Genomic DNA, 18055 nt, shown 5'->3' with positions numbered 1-18055 from the left:
ACATCCCGCCGTTTTTAAGTGTATTGGGAAAGGGTGGGAAACAAGGGAAAACTGAAGTTCCTCAGAAGTTTGCAAACTAGATACTATTAACTGTGGTCTAAACAAAGACTGGGAATGGTTGGGTCATTACACCAATTGAATCTATTTCCCTATGTTAAGTTCTCCTCACACCTTCTATGGGCCATCTTAATTATCACTTCAAAAAGTTTTTTTTCCTCCTGCTAACGATAGTTCATCTCAATTGATTAGACTCTGCCTGTTGGTATGCATACTTCCACCTTTTCATGTTCCCTGTATGTATAAATATCTCCTGTCTGTGTGTTCCATTCTATGCATCCGAAGAAGTGAGCTTTAGCTCACGAAAGCTCATGCTAAAATAAATTTGTTAGTCTTTAAGGTGCCACAAGTACTCCTGTTTTTTTTGCGGATACAGACTAACACGGCTGCTACTCTGAAATCAGAAGTTTTTGTCATCTGGGGGAAGGAAAGAGATATCAATTCCAGGTGTCTCCTACTCCCAAAGTCATTTTATAAGAGTAGAGGATTCATGAAGATCTTTCTCACTTTTGTCGACTACTAGAAGACTGTGCTGCCAGCATTGTGCAGTTCTTCTTTTCCCTTGGAAATACTAATTCAAAGCATGCAGAAGTAAGATAGCATGTGCACATACCACACATCAGGAGCGGTTTTTGACTAGTTCTGAACAATTATTCAAAGGTCAGGTTATTCAAAGGTATGGAATGTAACTGTGGATGAGTTCAGTTCTTCTTCGAGTGATTGCTCCAATGCATTCCAGTTAGGTGTGCGCGCCGCGCGTGCACGGCTTCTCCGGAACTTTTTCCCTAGCAACCCCGGCGGGCCGGCTGGGCGCCCCCTGGAGTGGCGCCGCCATGGCGCTAAATATATACCCCAGCCGGCCCGTCCGCTCCTCAGTTCCTTCTTACCGCCCGTGACGGCAGTTGGAACTGTGGAGTGCTTGATAGCTCTTCACGTCCCTAGCTTTCTCTAGTTCATTGTTGTACATAGTTAGCATAGTTAGTTATAGTTGTTAAGTTAGCATAGTTAGTGTTAGTTAGATAGGCTAAAAAAGGGGGGGTTCCCCCTTTTTTTGCCTTAGCCGGTGCGGGCTCATGCCCAAAGCGCCAGGCTTTAAGCCCTGCACGGGGTGCCAGAAACCGATGCCCGTAGGAGACCCGCACGACGCGTGTCTCCGCTGCTTAGGCGAAGGGCACCGAACTGACAAGTGCCAGATCTGTTTGAAATTCAAGCCGCGGACCCGCAAGGATCGAGATAGCCGCTTAAAACAGATCCTCATGGAGGAGTCCCTCCAACCACCGGCACCGCCCGCGCCGCCTCCGCGGCCTCCTCCCGTGCAGGACACACCGCCGGCACCGACTGCGGCACCGCCGGCGAAGAAAGCGGCTGCGAAGACTCGGCACCGCTCGCTCTCGCCCGCCAGGAAACAAAGACTGGCGAAGGCTTTGGCTCAGGCGCGCGTGCAGGACTCCGCCAAGGCGACTCCGCAGCCTGCAGCCCCTGTGGTGCCTCTGCACAAACAGTGCATTGCACCTGTGGCTCCGGCGCCGCAAGGGCCGTCGAGTCCGGCGCCGCCTCGCTCCCCGGTGCCGTCCGTGGTCGAGCCTCGGCGGCCGTCGACGCCGGAGACGTTCGCCTCTGCGCGAGAGCTGATACAGCTCATAGAGGCTCCAGGCCTCCGGCCCCGGCACCGCCGGCGCGGGCTGTCGTCTCCAGAGGAAAACCGGCGGCAATGGTCCGGCCACCCTCCATGGAATCAAGGCGTGGACGTCGGTCACGGTCCCGGTCTCGCTCCCGCACCGTCGACAGCTTGCCGTCCCGCCGATCGCGCTCCCGGCACCGCACCCCATCGCGGCACCGATCGCAGTCTCCTCGTCGATCGAAGTCCCGGTACCGCTCCGTTTCGCGGTACCGGTCGCACTCCCGACGTCGCACCAGATCGAGGTCGCCACCAGCTAGGCACCGCCGGTCTCAGTCCCGGCACCGTTCCCGGCACCGAGACTCCCGCGGACGCTCCAGGCGTCGCAGTTCGCACTCTCGGTCGAGCTCCCGACACCGGTCGAGCTCCCGGCACCGCGGTGACCATGGTCGGTCTCGGCATCGGAGATCTTACTCCCGGTCGAGCTCCCGGCACCGGACCAGCCCCCGGCACCGGCGCAGCTCCCGGCACCGGTCGAGCTCCCGGCACCGGTCGAGCTCCCAGCACCGTGAAGACCGTCGGGCGAGGTCGCCTTCCCAGCGCCGAGGGGAAGAGCATCCCCCGGCGGTGTGCCCTGGACCCTCTTTGGCACCTCCCTGGCCTTCCCGCCCTGAGTCGGTCGCCTCCGGCGCAGAAGCCTATGGGCTCCCGCCTCCAACGCCACCAGCCCAGCCTAGCGGGGCCCAGCAGTGGGGTTTTTGGGTCCCATGGGCACAATATGAGTCGGACGCTATGCCTGCTCCGCCGAGGCCTCCGCGGGCCCACCGCAGAGTCCCAGAGGCGTCGATATCTCGATCACCGCCATCCCCACCGCCAGCCGTTCCGGTGGTGCCAGAGTGCCCCTCCGAACCCCCAGCCCACCACGCAGTGGACCCCTCTTCGGCTGAGGTCGTTCAGGAGTTATCCTCCTCATCCTCTCCCGATGAGGCAGTGGCCGGCGCGGCATCAAGGGAGCCGCCCCCCGTTGATGCGAAGGCGCATCAAGACTTACTCCGCCGTGTGGCGACGGCTATGGACCTCCCTATAGAGGAGGTAAAAGAGGACGAGGACCCCATCACAAACGTGGTGGGGTCAGACGTGCCACTCCGGGTTGTGTTACCTTTTGTGCGCACGGTCCAACGGAACGCCACCACCATTTGGCAAACGCCCGCTTCCGTGCCTCCCACAGCCAGGGGAGTGGAAAGGAAGTACTCAGTCCCTCCCTCGGGCTATGAGTACTTGTACGTGCATCCAACTCCGGACTCCCTGGTGGTACAGTCCGTTAACGATAGGGAGCGTAATGGCCAGCCGGCCGCTGCCCCAAAGGCGAAAGAGGCACGACGGATGGACCTTCTCGGCCGAAAGGTCTATTCTGCAGGGGGCCTGCAGATGAGGATCGGTAACCAACAGGTCCTCCTGGCCAGATACGTGTTCGACATACTCACGTCCCTGGCCAAGTTCACTGACCTCCTGCCGTCAACATCCCGCCAGGACTTCACCACAATGTTGGAGGAAGGGAGGCGGTCCTCTCGCTCCTCCATTACAGCCGGCCTCGACGCGGCGGACTCAGGGGCACGGACCGTAGCAACAGGGGTCACGATGCGGCGCATCGCCTGGCTCCAATCTTCCACCCTGCCTCCAGAAGTCCAGTTTACTCTCCAGGATTTGCCCTTTGACACCAAGGGGTTGTTTTCGGAGAAGACGGATTCGCGGATCCAGTCGCTCAAGGACGGCCGGGTGGCGATCCGGACACTCGGGATGCATACGCCGGTTACGCAGCGTAGACCTTTCCGCCCGCAGCCCTCCCGCTATCAGTCGCGGTACCGACCCTACCCGGCTCGGCGACCGGCCCAAAATCGCCGTCGCCCGTCTGGCAACCGCCGAAACCGGGGCCAGGCCGCTTCCAAGGCCCCACAGGCGGCGAAGCAACCCTTTTGATGGGACGCACGAGGGCTGCACATCACTCTCCCCTACGGATCCTCCTCGTTTATTTCACAACCGCCTCTCCCGTTTTTTCTTGGAGTGGTCCCGAGTAACGTCAGACAGCTGGGTGCTCAGCACGGTCCACTCGGGATACCGTCTTCAGTTTATTTCGCCCCCTCCTTCCCACCCACCTTCCCTGTCCCTCTTCAGGGACCCCTCTCACGAGCAAGTCCTCCTACAAGAGGTCCAGACTCTGTTGAGCGTGGGTGCCATAGAGGAGGTGCCTCCCTCCAGGCGGGGCAGGGGATTTTACTCCAGGTATTTCCTCATCCCCAAGGCAAAAGGCGGGCTACGTCCTATCCTGGACCTTCGCGGGCTGAACAGATACCTACTCAAGCCCAAGTTCCGCATGGTCACCTTGGGGACCATCATTCCCTCCCTGGATCCGGGAGACTGGTTTGCGGCCCTCGACATGAAGGATGCCTACTTCCATGTCGCTATCTACCCCCCTCATCGGCGCTACCTTCGGTTTGTGGCCAACGACGCCCACTACCAATTCGCCGTGTTGCCATTCGGCCTTTCGACCGCCCCCAGAGTATTCACCAAATGCATGGCGGTCGTCGCCGCAGCACTGAGACGGAACCAGATACACGTATACCCGTACCTGGACGACTGGCTGATTCGCGGTCTGTCCAGGCAGCTCGTGGAGAGTCAGATAATAGAGGTCCTGGCTCTCTTTCGGCGCCTCGGTCTTCTTGTCAACACCGAGAAGTCAACTTTGATTCCGACGCAGCGAGTCGAATTCATTGGGGCGGTCCTCGACTCCACGATGGCCAGAGCTTGTCTCCCTCGCGCTCGACACCAGACGATGGTCTCCATCATCCGAGACCTCGTCAATTTCCCGACCACGACGGTGCGGTCATGCCTCCGCCTCCTGGGCCACATGGCATCGTGTACATACGTCACCGCGTACGCACGACTTCACCTTCGTCCGTTTCAGTCCTGGCTCGCGACGGTGTACCGCCCGCATCGCGACGCCATCGACATGGTGGTCACAGTCAACAGGACGGCTCTCGGCTCCCTCCGCTGGTGGCTCGACCCGGAGGTCGTGTGCGCCGGAGTCCCGTTCCACCCTCCCCGGCCATCGGCAACGTTGACCACGGACGCCTCTGCGCTCGGATGGGGGGCTCACCTGGGAGACCTCCACACTCAAGGCCTCTGGTCAGCAAGCGAGCTCACACTCCACATCAATGTCCGCGAGCTCCGAGCAATCCGTTTTGCATGTCACACCTTTCGGACCAAGCTGCAAGGCCGCTGTGTGACAGTATTCACGGACAACACAACAGCAATGTTCTACGTGAACAAGCAGGGCGGAGCCCGCTCGTCACCCCTCTGCAGGGAAGCGATCCTCCTGTGGGAATTCTGTGTGGCCCACTCCATTCACCTGGAAGCGTCCTTTCTTCCGGGAGTGCAGAACACGCTGGCCGACCATCTCAGCAGGTCGTTTCTCTCCCACGAGTGGTCCCTCCGTCCCGACGTGGCTCACACGATCTTCCAGAGGTGGGGGTTTCCCCGGGTCGACCTCTTCGCCTCCAAGGCGAACAGGAAGTGTCTCCAGTTCTGCTCGTTCCGGGGGCACTCGCCGGGCTCTCTGTCGGACGCTTTCCTGTATCCGTGGCAGACTCACCTCCTCTATGCCTTCCCTCTGTTTCCACTCGTGCACAGAGTGCTCCAGAAGCTTCGGAGGGATCGAGCCACCATGATACTCGTGGCTCCAGCCTGGCCGACGCAGCATTGGTACACCCTGCTACTCGAGCTCTCCGTTCGGGAGCCCATCACCCTCCCATTGTGGCCGGACCTCATCACGCAGGACTTCGGCAAACTCCACCATCCGAACCTGCAGTCCCTCCATCTTACAGCCTGGTACCTGCGTGGTTGACCCACGCAGAGAGGGGCTGTTCGGCGGCGGTGCAGCAAGTCCTGCTTGAAAGCAGAAAGCCTTCCACTCGTACCACCTACATGGCAAAATGGAAGAGGTTCGCGCTCTGGTGTGACCAGCAAGGGCTCAACCCATTCGTGGTACCTGTCCCTACCATCCTAGATAACCTATGGTACCTTAAGGAACAGGGTCTGGCGGTTTCCTCCTTGCGGGTCCACCTCGCATCACTGTCCGCCTTTCGTCCGTCGGTCGAGGGTCGAACCATCTTTTCCAATCCGATGGTCTCCCGCTTCCTGAAGGGCCTCGACCGCTTGTACCCGCCAGTACGTCGCCCTGCCCCGACCTGGGACTTGAACCTTGTCCTGGCCAGGCTCATGTGTCCGCCATTCGAGCCTATGGCCACGTGTTCTCTCCTCTACCTCTCCTATAAAACGGCATTCCTGGTTGCCATAACATCGGCAAGGAGAGTCTCGGAGCTCCGAGCGTTGACGGTGGGCCCCCCCTACACCGTCTTTCACGCTGATAAGGTGCAGCTTCGTCCTCACCCGGCCTTCCTACCAAAGGTGGTCTCGGCCTTCCACCTTAATCAGGACGTCTTTCTCCCGGTTTTCTTTCCGAAGCCCCATGCTTCGCCCCGGGAGCAACAGCTCCACACTCTCGACGTCCGTCGGGCGCTGGCGTTTTACATCGACCGGACAAGGTCCTTTCGGCGTTCCACCCAACTCTTCATCGCAGTCGCTGATCGCATGAAGGGCGAGCCGGTCTCTACCCAGCGCATTTCCTCCTGGGTGACTCAATGCATCAGGTCATGCTACGAGCTGGCTCACGTGACACCATGCCGACTCACCGCTCACTCTACGAGGGCGCACGCCTCGTCAGCCGCCTTCCTGAGCCATGTCCCCATCCAGGACATCTGCAGAGCGGCCACCTGGTCTTCGGTCCACACCTTCGCCTCCCACTACGCGTTGGTGCAGCAGTCTAGAGACGATGCAGCCTTCGGCTCTGCGGTATTGCATTCCGCCACGTCTCACTCCGACCCCACCGCCTAGGTAAGGCTTGGGAATCACCTAACTGGAATGCATTGGAGCAATCACTCGAAGAAGAAAGAACGGTTACTCACCTGTAGTAACTGTTGTTCTTCGAGATGTGTTGCTCCAATCCATTCCAGACCCGCCCTCCTTCCCCACTGTCGGAGTAGCCGGCAAGAAGGAACTGAGGAGCGGACGGGCCGGCTGGGGTATATATTTAGCGCCATGGCGGCGCCACTCCAGGGGGCGCCAGCCGGCCCGCCGGGGTTGCTAGGGAAAAAGTTCCGGAGAAGCCGTGCACGCGCGGCGCGCACACCTAACTGGAATGGATTGGAGCAACACATCTCGAAGAACAACAGTTACTACAGGTGAGTAACAGTTCTTTTTTAGGTGCTGTGTGAGGTTTTTTGTGCATTTTGGTGGTGTTTACTGTTACACAGAAAACAGTTCTGCCAAGCGGCACTGCTTTTTTCAGTGTTGGCTATACTAGAATAGGCTGTTGTCTAGAGCAGCAAAATGCTATGGCACCAAAATGTTTAGTGACTGCTTATTGCAAAAAGTAATTGAAGGTTGAGGGGGTGGACATTTTCCAAGTTGCTACCAGCACCAAACACCATAGAGCTGGCATAGATGTTTTGGTATGCAGCTCAACATTTCAGTGGTGAACCAAGTGGCAAATCTATGTTTCTTCCTAGCAATCCATGCTCCCAATCCATTTTTGGAGTGAGTGTTTACTATCGAAGAGAATAAAAAATAGTGAAGGAAACCTTGGAACTAGGTGTCCTCATTGGAAGGTCTTCTTACAGAGTCACCTCTATGAAACTACAGAGTTGAACAAAGTCTAATTTTATTTTATAGATGAAACCAGTGGTAACCAATGATAGGGGCACAACAAAAAGGGTTCACAGTTCTGAGTAACACATCTAAAATTTGGAAGGCATTTGCCTCCCTTTCCCTCAACAAATGCTAGGAATCTAATTTTCCAGTAACTACAAAACTCCCCAAGGCCCTACATTTTTGGGGGTGGTGGTGGAGGGGAATTGGATTTCCCTCAAACTTCAACAAAAATTATTTGGAGGGATTGGTAAGATGGATGAATTCCCCAAAACTGTGCTAGCTGTCTCAAGGTACGTCTACACTACGGGATTATTCCGATTTTACATAAACCGGTTTAGCAAAACAGATTGTATAAAATTGAGTGCGCGCGGCCACACTAAACACATTAAATCGGTGGTGTGCGTCCACGGTCCGAGGCTAGCGTCGACTTCTGGAGCATTGCACTGTGGGTAGCTATTCCGTAGCTATCCCATAGTTCCCGCAGCCTCCCCCGCCCCTTGGAATTTCCGGGTTGAGATCCCAGTGCCTGATGGGGCAAAAATCATTGTCGCGGGTGGTTCTGGGTACAGCCTCACCCCTCCCTCCCTGAAAGCAGCAGACAACCGGTTCACGCCTTTTTTGCTTTGTGAACTGTGCAGACGCCATAACACAGCAAGCATGGACCCTGCTCAGCTCAATACCGCAATCGTGCATGTTTTAAATGTCTGAATTAGCTGGGGGTTCGTTCAAGCTTGGTATTGAGTGAGGAAAAGACAGGCAGGACCAGGGTAACACTGAAAAGCCAAGTGGCTGCGTTTATTTAGGGGATAATTACAACTTGGGCTGGGGGAGTAGGCAACTTTGGCTGGGATGGTATCAAAAGTACAAACACACCCCAAAACACAGTAATAATACACTTTATACTGCTCACCACACCACACCAAATAGGCAGACACACCAATCACACAGATAGGAATCGGGTTCGTCAGGGCGGTGCCCGGTGCAAACACAGAAAAGAGACCCACGGGCCACTGCCTCAGCCACCCTTGCTTTCACACAGAGGGTAAACCCAGAGTGTGGTGCGGCTGCAGCTGGGCAGATTCCACTCACTCAGACCGCGGGGACTGGACCCCCTTGGTCAGCCACCCTCTAAGTAGAGGCAGCTCCCCAGTTAAACACACACACACTGGACACAGACAGAGCAGTGATTCAAACACATAAAGCAGTTTGCAATTAACAATTCAATAACAAAGAGAACAATAATACAAGCTAGCTAAACAATTGTGCAATCCTGAGCTCACTAATACGATCCTGATATTCTGAGTAGATATTTGGTACCAAGTTAAGGAAGGGAAAAATAAGAGGCTAAATAAGCTAACTGTCAGATATCAAAAAGCAAATACCGCACTCCAGGCGCAGCTGACCAGCAGAGCAGACACCAGAAGCATGACGAGTTGATGGAAATGGATCCAAAACGACACGACACGAGCTAGCAATACCGGGAGGAGACCCTGGCCAAAAGGTTGATCAGGTCCTTCGGCTAACACGCGGATACTCCACCAAAAAGAAAATGGTCAAGACAAGATTTTCTGGGGGGAAACCTAGTTTTATTGAAAGGTCTCACTCCCTCGTGTCAGCATCTGATTGGCTCCCTGGTCCCTCCTCCCTTCAGGATTTGAGCTGTTGCCACCCCACGTCGGAAGGATTTGCACACGGCACACTGGAGTATCTGGGCAGAATCAGGTCTCTGTATACAGTACTCTGGAGTTGCTGGGCAGAACCAGCCTGACCTCCAGACGACCGGGCCCAAAAAGAGCGGGAAAAATGCACACAGCACCAAAATGTTGCACACGACACTACAAGTTGCTGGGCAGGATCAGGTCTCTGCACACGGCACTAGCCTGACCCTTAGATGACCCAGTAAAAAAAAAAAGGAAAAAGCATACACAACCAGTGTTGCTGGGCAGGATAGCATCTCTGCCCTTTAACAAGAACTTGGTCCAACATGGAGGCTGTCTTGTCCTTTGAACAGGTTCAAGGTGGCCGTGGACCGACAAGTGGCCATACATAGCCATAACTATGAATCGGATTGCGACATTAAACACCTCGCGCACTCTCGTGCAGTATATGGTGAACCAGGACCTTCAAACCGAGGCGAGGAGGAGGCGGATACGGCAGCGCGGCGATGACAGTGATGAGAACGTAGACACAGAATTCTCTCAAACTGCGGGCCCCTGCGCTTTGGAGATCCTGATGGTAATGGGGCAGATTCTATCCATTGAACGCCGATTTTGGGCCCGGGAAACAAGCACTGACTGGTGGGACCGCATTGTGTTGCAGGTGTGGGACGATTCCCAGTGGCTGCGAAACTTTCGCATGCGTAAGGGCACTTTCATGGAACTTTGTGACTTGCTTGCCCCTGCCCTGAAACGCCATAATACCAAGATGAGAGCAGCCCTCACAGTAGAGAAGCGAGTGGCGATAGCCCTGTGGAAGCTTGCAACGCCAGACAGCTACCGGTCAGTCGGGAATCAATTTGGAGTTGGAAAATCTACTGTGGGGGCTGCTGTGATGCAAGTAGCCAAAGCAATCACTAAGCTGCTGCTACGAAAGGTTGTGACTCTGGGAAACGTGCAGGCCATAGTGGATGGCTTTGCTGCACTGGGGTTCCCTAACTGTGGGGGGGCGATAGATGGAACCCATATCCTTATCTTGGCACTGGAGCGCCAGGGCACCCAGTACGTAAACCGGAAGGGGTACCTTTCAATGGTGCTGCAAGCACTGGTGGATCACAAGGGACGTTTCACCAACATCCACGTGGGATGGCCAGGGAGGGTTCATGACGCTCGCGTATTCAGAAGTATTACTCTGTTTAAACGGCTGCAGCAAGGGAATTACTTCCCAGACCAGAAAATAACAGTTGGGGATGTTGAAATGCCTGTCGTTATCCTGGGGGACCCTGCCTACCCCTTGATGCCATGGCTCATGAAGCCATACACAGGCAGCCTGGACAGTGGTCAGGATCTGTTCAATTACAGGCTGAGCAAGTGCAGAATGGTGGTGGAATGTGCATTTGGCCGTTTAAAGGCGCGCTGGCGCACGTTACTGACTCGCTCAGACCTCAGCCAAACCAATGTCCCCTATGTTATTGCTGCTTGCTGTATTCTCCACAATCTCTGTGAGAGTAAGGGGGAGACCTTTATGGCGGGATGGGAGGCTGAGGCAAATCACCTGGCCGCTGATTACGCGCAGCCAGACACCAGGGAGATTAGAAGAGCACACCAGGAAGCGGTGTGCATCAGAGAAGCTTTGAAAACGAGCTTCATCAATGGCCAGGGTACAGTGTGACTCCTGTGTTTGTTGATGAACACCCACCCCCCTTGATTGACTCATTCCCTGTAAGCAACTCACCCTCCCCCTTCGAGTACAGCTTAGTTATGCAAATAAAGTCACTATAGTATAAAAATCATGAATTCTTTATTAATTCATTATAAAAAGAGGGAGAGAAGTAAGGGTGTGGTTTGGGAGGAGGATAGGAGGGATGGAGAAGGCCAGTAAAAAAATTTCACAGTAAGGACAGCCTTCTGGTTGGGCTGTCCACGGGGGTGGAGTAGGTGGGTGCACGGAGCCTCCCCCCACGCGTTCTTACACGTCTGGGTGAGGAGGATGTGGAACATGGTGAGGGTTGAGGGTGGTTATACAGGGGCTGCAGCGGCACTCTGTGATCCTGCTGCCGTTCCTGAAGCTCCACCAGACGCCGGAGCATGTCAGTTTGATCACGCAGCAGCCCCAAAGTTGCATCCCGCCACCGCTGATCTTCCTGCCGCCACCGCTGATTTTCCTGCCGGTCTTCCTGCCGCCACCTCTCATCTCGGGTGTCCCTCCTGGCCTCACGTTCACTGGCATCTTTCCTGTAATTTGATACCACGTCGTTCCACTCATTCAGATGAGCTCTTTCCTTGCGTGTAACTTCCATAATATCCGAGAACATTTCATCTCGCATCTTCTTTTTCCTCCGCCTTATCTGTGCTAGCCTTTGGGATGGAGGAGGGACGCTTGAAAAATTTGCAGCTGCACGAGGGAGAGAAATATTTAAAAAGATACATTTTACAGAACAATGGTTATACTCTTTCACAGTGAACAGCACTATTCACCTTACACAGCACATGTGATTTCCCTACAAGGTCGCATTTTTCATCTTAATACTGAGTGCCTGCAGCTCTGGAGTTACAGATCTCACAGACACAGGTCCGGGCATCAGAATTCAGCTTGCATGCGGCCATGGTAAGCCACTGTCTTTCGGCTTCTGTAGTGATTTACCCCTCCCCCCAACGCATGGCTAATACCATGCTAGCTCCCTGCTAATCAACACCCTTCCCACCCCCCCACCCACTGCATGGCTGGTAGCTTGGGGAAGATCCCTGCTGACCAAACACGAAAAAGATCATCGGCATTTCACTCCTCCCCTCCCCCCGCTTGGCTACGTGCAGGAAAGGATTTTTTTTTAAGCTGCTGCAGTCCACGAACCCAGTAGGAAAATGGCCATCCCCCTTACTTAAATTCCTGATTTTTAACCAGGTTACCCTGAACGATATCACTTTGCTGAGGATAACACAGCGAGATAAAGAACGGATGCTTCTTGAATGCCAGCAATCACCGGGACCATACGCAGCTATGCTTTGCCATGCAATGATACCTGATTACTTGCTACATGCCTGGCGTGGTAAAGTGTCCTACCATGGTGGGCGGAACAAGGCTGCCTTGCCCAGAAACCTTCTGCAAAGGCTTCTGGAGTACCTCCAGGAGTGCTTCATCGAGATGTCCCTGGAGGATTTCCGCTCAATCCCCGGACATGTTAACAAACTTTTCTAAGTAACTGTACTGTCTGCGAATGCATCCCAAGTCCTCAGGGCAAATCAATCATTAAAAAACGCTTGCTTAAAAAACAATGTTTGCTATTTGCAAAGGTACACTCACCAGAGGTCCCTTCCATGGCATCATTGTCTGGGATAGTTGCTTGGGAGGGCTGGGAGGGTAATTCCGTCAGGGTGAGAAAAAGCTCCTGGCTGCTGGGGCTCACGGAGTGCTGTGTGCTCTCTGCTAGGTCGTCCTCCTCTTCTTCATCTTCCCCGTCCGCATAATCCTCAGACATGGCAGAGATTACAACCCCCACCTCGGAATCCACGGTCAGGGGTGGGGTACTTGTGGCGCAGCCCCCTAGAAGCGGCATAGAAGCGCTCAGCATAGAAGCGGCATGTTTTTCGACCTGCCCCGGACCTTCCATTTGCTTCTTTGGTTTTCTGGTAGGCTTGTCTGAGCTCCTTAACTTTCACTCTGCACTGCAGTGAGTCCCTGCTGTGGCCTTTATCCGTCATAGCCTTAGAAATTCTTTCAAATACTTTTTCATTTCATCTTTTGGAACGCAGTTCTGTTAGCACTGAATCCTCTCCCCATATAGCGATCGGATCCAGTACCTCCCATGCAGTCCATGCTGGGGCTCTTTTTCGATTCTCAGGAGACTGCATTGTTACCTGTGCAGATGAGCTGTGCGTGGTCACCTGTGCTGATGAGCTCTCCATGCTGGGGAAGCAGGAAATGAATTTCAAAAGTTTGCGGGGCTTTTCCTGTTTATCTGGCCAGTGCACCAGAGTTCAGAATGCTGTCCAGAGCGGTCACAGTGGTGCACTGTGGGATACCGCCCGGAGGCCAATACCGTCGATTTGCGTCCACACTAACCCTATTCCGATATGTTAATCCCGATATTAGTGCTACTCCTCTCGTTGGGGAGGAATACAGAAACCGATTTAAAGAGCCATTAAAATCGATATAAAGTGCCTCCTAGTGTGGACGGGTGTGGCGTTAAATCGGTTTAACGCTGCTAAAATCGGTTTAAACGCGTAGTGTAGACCAGGCCTCAGACCATAAGGCTAGGTTTTGGACTTAATGACATTTGTTCTTTCAAGCCATGAGGGACAATCCAGTAGATTTCACACAGGCAAAATCAATCACTGGCAAAACTCATATTGACTACACAGGGAACAGGGGTCCTTTGGAAAAGTAAACTTGCAATCCCTCTCTGAGCCTGTGTATGTGTAGGAAAGGGAATCACATATTTGAAGAGATGTACACAAACTGCAAAGTTTTGAACTAGATTTCTGACTACGTACGTTTTTAGACAGGCTCACCAGCATGGTGGCTTCTAGCCCCAAAGTTTGGGGGTGTTTGGATCCAAGGTTTTGGTTTGAGCCACTCCAAAATTCCAGCTCCAGGTGCTAGTTTTCAGACCCCTGGCCACATGAGAAGTCGCCCCCTTCTGAGCCATTTAAGGAGTTTCGATCCATTGTGGATTTGCACCTGGTTTCCACCTTGGGCTAAAGGTGGAGCATGCAGACCCTTAGGGTGGCCGGTTCTGGCCTTTTCTCTCCCTGCATTTGTGCGACTGAACTGTGCGTCCGGGCCAGGCTGCAGAGCTTTATCGAAGGCGCAGCTCTGCCCAGCCAGGGGAAGGAGGGGGGGGGGTGTGCTTTGCTGCTGGCCCTGCAGATTAAAGGGCTAGACTAGCCCTCACCTGGCTGCATATGCGGGCCCTTCCCCAGGTGCAGCGGAGGCGACGCCCCTCCTGCCCCCGGTGCGCTCGCTCGCCTGGCCGCGGAGCGCCTCGCCCAGGGGCGCAGTGCTGCCGCCGCTGGTGCGCAGGGAGCTGCTGGCTGCACCGTGGAATGTGCGGTATGCGGGGGCCAGAAGCAACCATTCGGCGGGACAGGGGCGGCCGCCGCCTGCTCCTCCGGGGTCCCGCGCGCTGGGCGGCAGCCGAGCGCCCCTGCGCAGAGCAGAGCGGCCAGGGCAGGAGGCGGCGGCGGGCTGGGCAGGCCGGGCGCAGGGGCCGGGCGCAGAGCCTGCTGTGGGCTGTCTCCGGCGGCGCTGCTCTCTCTCTGGGCGGTGGTTGAGGCCGCTGGTAGGTGGGATCGGCTCTGCCGCTGCTGGGGAAGCGCCCGCCGCCGCCAGATCAATGAACTCTCGTGGGTCGCGGCTGCCGCTGCTCGTACGGTAGGCGCTGCGCGGCTGCTCCCCGGAGCGGAAGGGGGCGAGAGGCGTCGTCGTGCGCGGAACTCCGGCTCGCAGGCAGCCGCCGCCGCCGCCGCCGGGGAGGGAGGAGGCACCTCGCCCCGCACCGCAGCCGCCCCTGCGCGCAAGTTGGCACAAAACTTGCTGCCCATCCCGAGGGGAAGCTGGGGCTTAGGCGGGGCGATGATTTTCCCCAATAGCAGCAGTAACCCGGCGGGCGGCAGCAGGACTCCCTATAGGAAACAGGTAAGAGAGCAGCGCCCCCCCCCCGGGAGGGGGAGGAGTGGGTACGTCGCGGGGGCGGGGGGGTGAGTGGCAGGGGCTGTAACTTTCAGTCTCTTGGCGCTCAGCTGCGCCCGTCTCGCTGGCTTGTGCCGAGCGAGAGTCCCCTCTCCGAGGCTGCGTGGTGGGGACCTTGCTGAGTGCCCGAAAGAGAGGCGATCTGGTGTCGGTCAGGCGACTTCAGCCGGGAGGGGCGTGTTGTGTACCGCCCAGGGAGCCCAGGCTTTGCTGAGCTCTGCAACACGTTTTGGTTTTTTTAAGGAGTGAAGTTGCAACATGCATTGAAAATCGAAACTTCAGGCTGAATGTTTGTTTTCCTTTCCGATAAAATGACAAAAAGGACGAACCTGCTTTCAAAACAAACAAAAAACCCCATACCCTCCAAAAAACCTCTGCTGTCGCCGCTGAGCTTCACCTCTCCCCACCCCCCTCTCGGTCCCCCTAGCAGTACAAGGGAAATCCTGTGACATTTTATGAGCAGACAGATAGTTTTGATAAACTTGAACCATTCACATCTATGGAAGTGTTTTGAAACGAACATTTTAGCATCTTAAGTTTTGAAAACAGCTGGAATGGTTAGACCAACATCCTCTGCTGCGGTGGGGGTGGGAGAGACTTGGAAAACTGTTTCCTGTTTGTGATTTTTAGTATTGGCTTTGTCACACTAGTATTTCTTACAAAACAGAGCAGTTTTCATTAAACTTTGACCAAACAAACAAAAATCATGTACTTCAGGTTTGTCAGAAAAAGTGAGGACCCTGTGCTTGTTTAGAAAAGGTTACATGGATTAGAAGTCAGTGGCAAGATGCTTGGTTGACCGAAAAAAACAATCAACTCACCACCACCACACAAAAAGAACAGGAGTACTTGTGGCACCTTAAAGACTGCTCACTTCTTCGGATGCATTCTATGCATCCGAAGAAGTGAGCTGCACTCACGAAAGCTCATGCTAAAATAAATTTGTTAGTCTTTAAGGTGCCACAAGTACTCCTGTTCTTTTTGCAGATACAGACTAACACGGCTGCTACTCTGAAACCTGTCACCACCACACACTGTCATTTATTTTCTTGTGGGCTGGGGAGGGAGAAACACAAATCACCTTTTGAGTCTGCCCCCGCACCCCTTAGCAGTGGAAATAAATTAATTTATCATCATAATGGTGCAGGAGGCATTGTCATTCTGTCTGAAGTTGGGATGCATTAAAGATAGAAATATCAGATCACATCACGTTGTAACGGAGCGTCACTTTGCTACAGGGTTTCATGGAATTATTGATTTTAATTTAAAAAAATTAAATTCAAATTCATGCATGTTTCTCTGATAAATAAGCATGTGAATGATTAGGATTATGATAATTAACCAGTGCAACAGTGTACATGCATGCATCTGACGAAGTGGGTATTCACCCACGAAAGCTTATGCTCCAATACATCTGTTAATTTGTAAGGTGCCACAGGACAATTTGTTGCTTTTTACAGATCTAGACTAACACGGCTACCCCTCTGATAGTGTACACTAGGTTTATCTTGGAGTTTAAGTGAGCTTTCATAATTTGCTGCTCTCTTCTCCCATTTTAAAGAAACATCCTTACAATACAAACCATTTATGATGATAACTCAACAACATTCTGCAGATGACACCCAACAATGTGTCATTATCATTGCATCTTGCATTTGAAGTGTGTGTCTATATGTAATAAAATATGATTATTGGGTGGGGTTTTTTTCTTTTTAATAAATCCCTCAGATACAACCATAGTGCAGCTCTTGTATCATGTGTCTGCATACTTTGTAAGGGAAGCCAATGCAGACACTATTTTCTTACATTACCTGAAAGGATAGTTAAGTAAGGCACCTTAGGGTCTGGTGTGTTCATTTGTTTGTTAGCATGCAACAGGGTGTTAGCAAGGAAATAGGGAGGAAAACTCTAAGGGTGAGGCCTTTTTACTGAAGGGGTTGTATGTTTTGTGCAAGGATCTGAGTTAGCCTGCTGGTCTGGAGCATGCTGATAAGATGCTCTTCTTTTCACAGTGCACTCCTTAGATTCAAAGAGCTAAAAGGCCTGACTGAATTAGAAAAACAAACAGACTTTTTTTTTCTTTTTCAGTAGCAGAGGAGGAAATGAATGCATGGGTATTATGTAGTCCTAAGACCCCGGGTACCAGAGCTTTCTTTTGTTAGTGTTTAGCCATTCTCTATTCAAACATTTCCTACATAGGGAGCTGGGGTTTGAGCCTTTTCCCATTGAAGTCTGTGCAAAACTCGTATTGACTTCATTGGGAATAAGAGTGACTTGGTGATTTCATTTTCACTGAGACTTCAACTGCGTGGATGAATTAGTGTCACAGGATATGAGTCTAACCCTCCATTTGATATAAAGTAGATTTATTGATGTACAATTAAATCTAATCCATTTTCAAAAAAATTGTATTTGTATTTTATTCGAAGAGGCTGGTTTTCTTTTATGCTAAAAGGGAGTATCCAGTATATGAGCCAGAGAAGACGTTAAAAGAATTTAAAAAATGAAAAGTAAATATTCTTGTATAGCTCATGCTGGCTTTTTAATTATAATGTGTTTATAAGTGGTAGCAGAATGGTGTAAGATGTTAATAGAATCCTGAATCTTTGATAAAATCTGTTTTTTCTGTCAAAATTTCTGGTTGGTGCCGGATTGTAACTGAAAGTTGACTGCAATCTATCAGCAAAAGGCAAGAAGTATGCTGTCAGCTTCAGTGGGAAGGAATTATAATATAATTTTGCCTCATTGTAATCCATGGCAAAAATCCCAATGGTTTCAATGGGGCCAGGATTTCACTGACATAATCTATTTGTTGCCTAAAAGTAATGTTCATTTTACAAAGGAATCTGTGATTATAGTACTATGCATGCTATCTGTTTCTAGCTCTCTGTGTACTCAGGCTCCTAGGAGCCAGTCAGCTACTTCATTTTCAGGTCAGACAGAGGTGGGTGGTGCCTAATTCTTTTCCTCTTCTATAGTGGTAGGGTGAGCAGTAAGCTCTGGTCTCTGAAGTCATCTGTGTTAAATAGGATTTGCCTGCATTGCGGACAGACAAGAGCACATTAAAAATGCTCCTGTTGAGCTCATGTCAAAGTTGGATGCTGCAGAAGTGAGTAGTAACTTGGCAGGTAATGCCCTGACAAAAACAGAATGCAAGTTCAAGTCTGGCTGAAGAATGTGGACAATGCATTGCCTATCCCAGTTGGTTTTATCCTTCAGTAGTTTCTGTCAAATCAGTTGTGATCATACGTGCTATGTGAAAGTGGCTAA

The 18055-nt window shown here is 52.8% G+C and overlaps 1 protein-coding gene across 2 annotated transcripts in view; it reads left to right on the top strand.

The window, feature by feature from the left end:
* The window catches only part of RBMS1 (RNA binding motif single stranded interacting protein 1), a 198684-nt gene that overhangs the window by 63662 nt on the left and 116967 nt on the right, over positions 1-18055 (top strand). The gene's annotated exons all lie outside the window — the stretch shown is intronic.

The sequence above is a fragment of the Mauremys mutica genome, chromosome 10 (genome assembly GCF_020497125.1).
Source record: "Mauremys mutica isolate MM-2020 ecotype Southern chromosome 10, ASM2049712v1, whole genome shotgun sequence".
Lineage (NCBI taxonomy): Eukaryota > Metazoa > Chordata > Testudines > Geoemydidae > Mauremys > Mauremys mutica.
The sequence above is the reverse complement of the archived record's forward strand: the minus strand, read 5'-3'. Positions and strand labels throughout refer to the sequence as shown.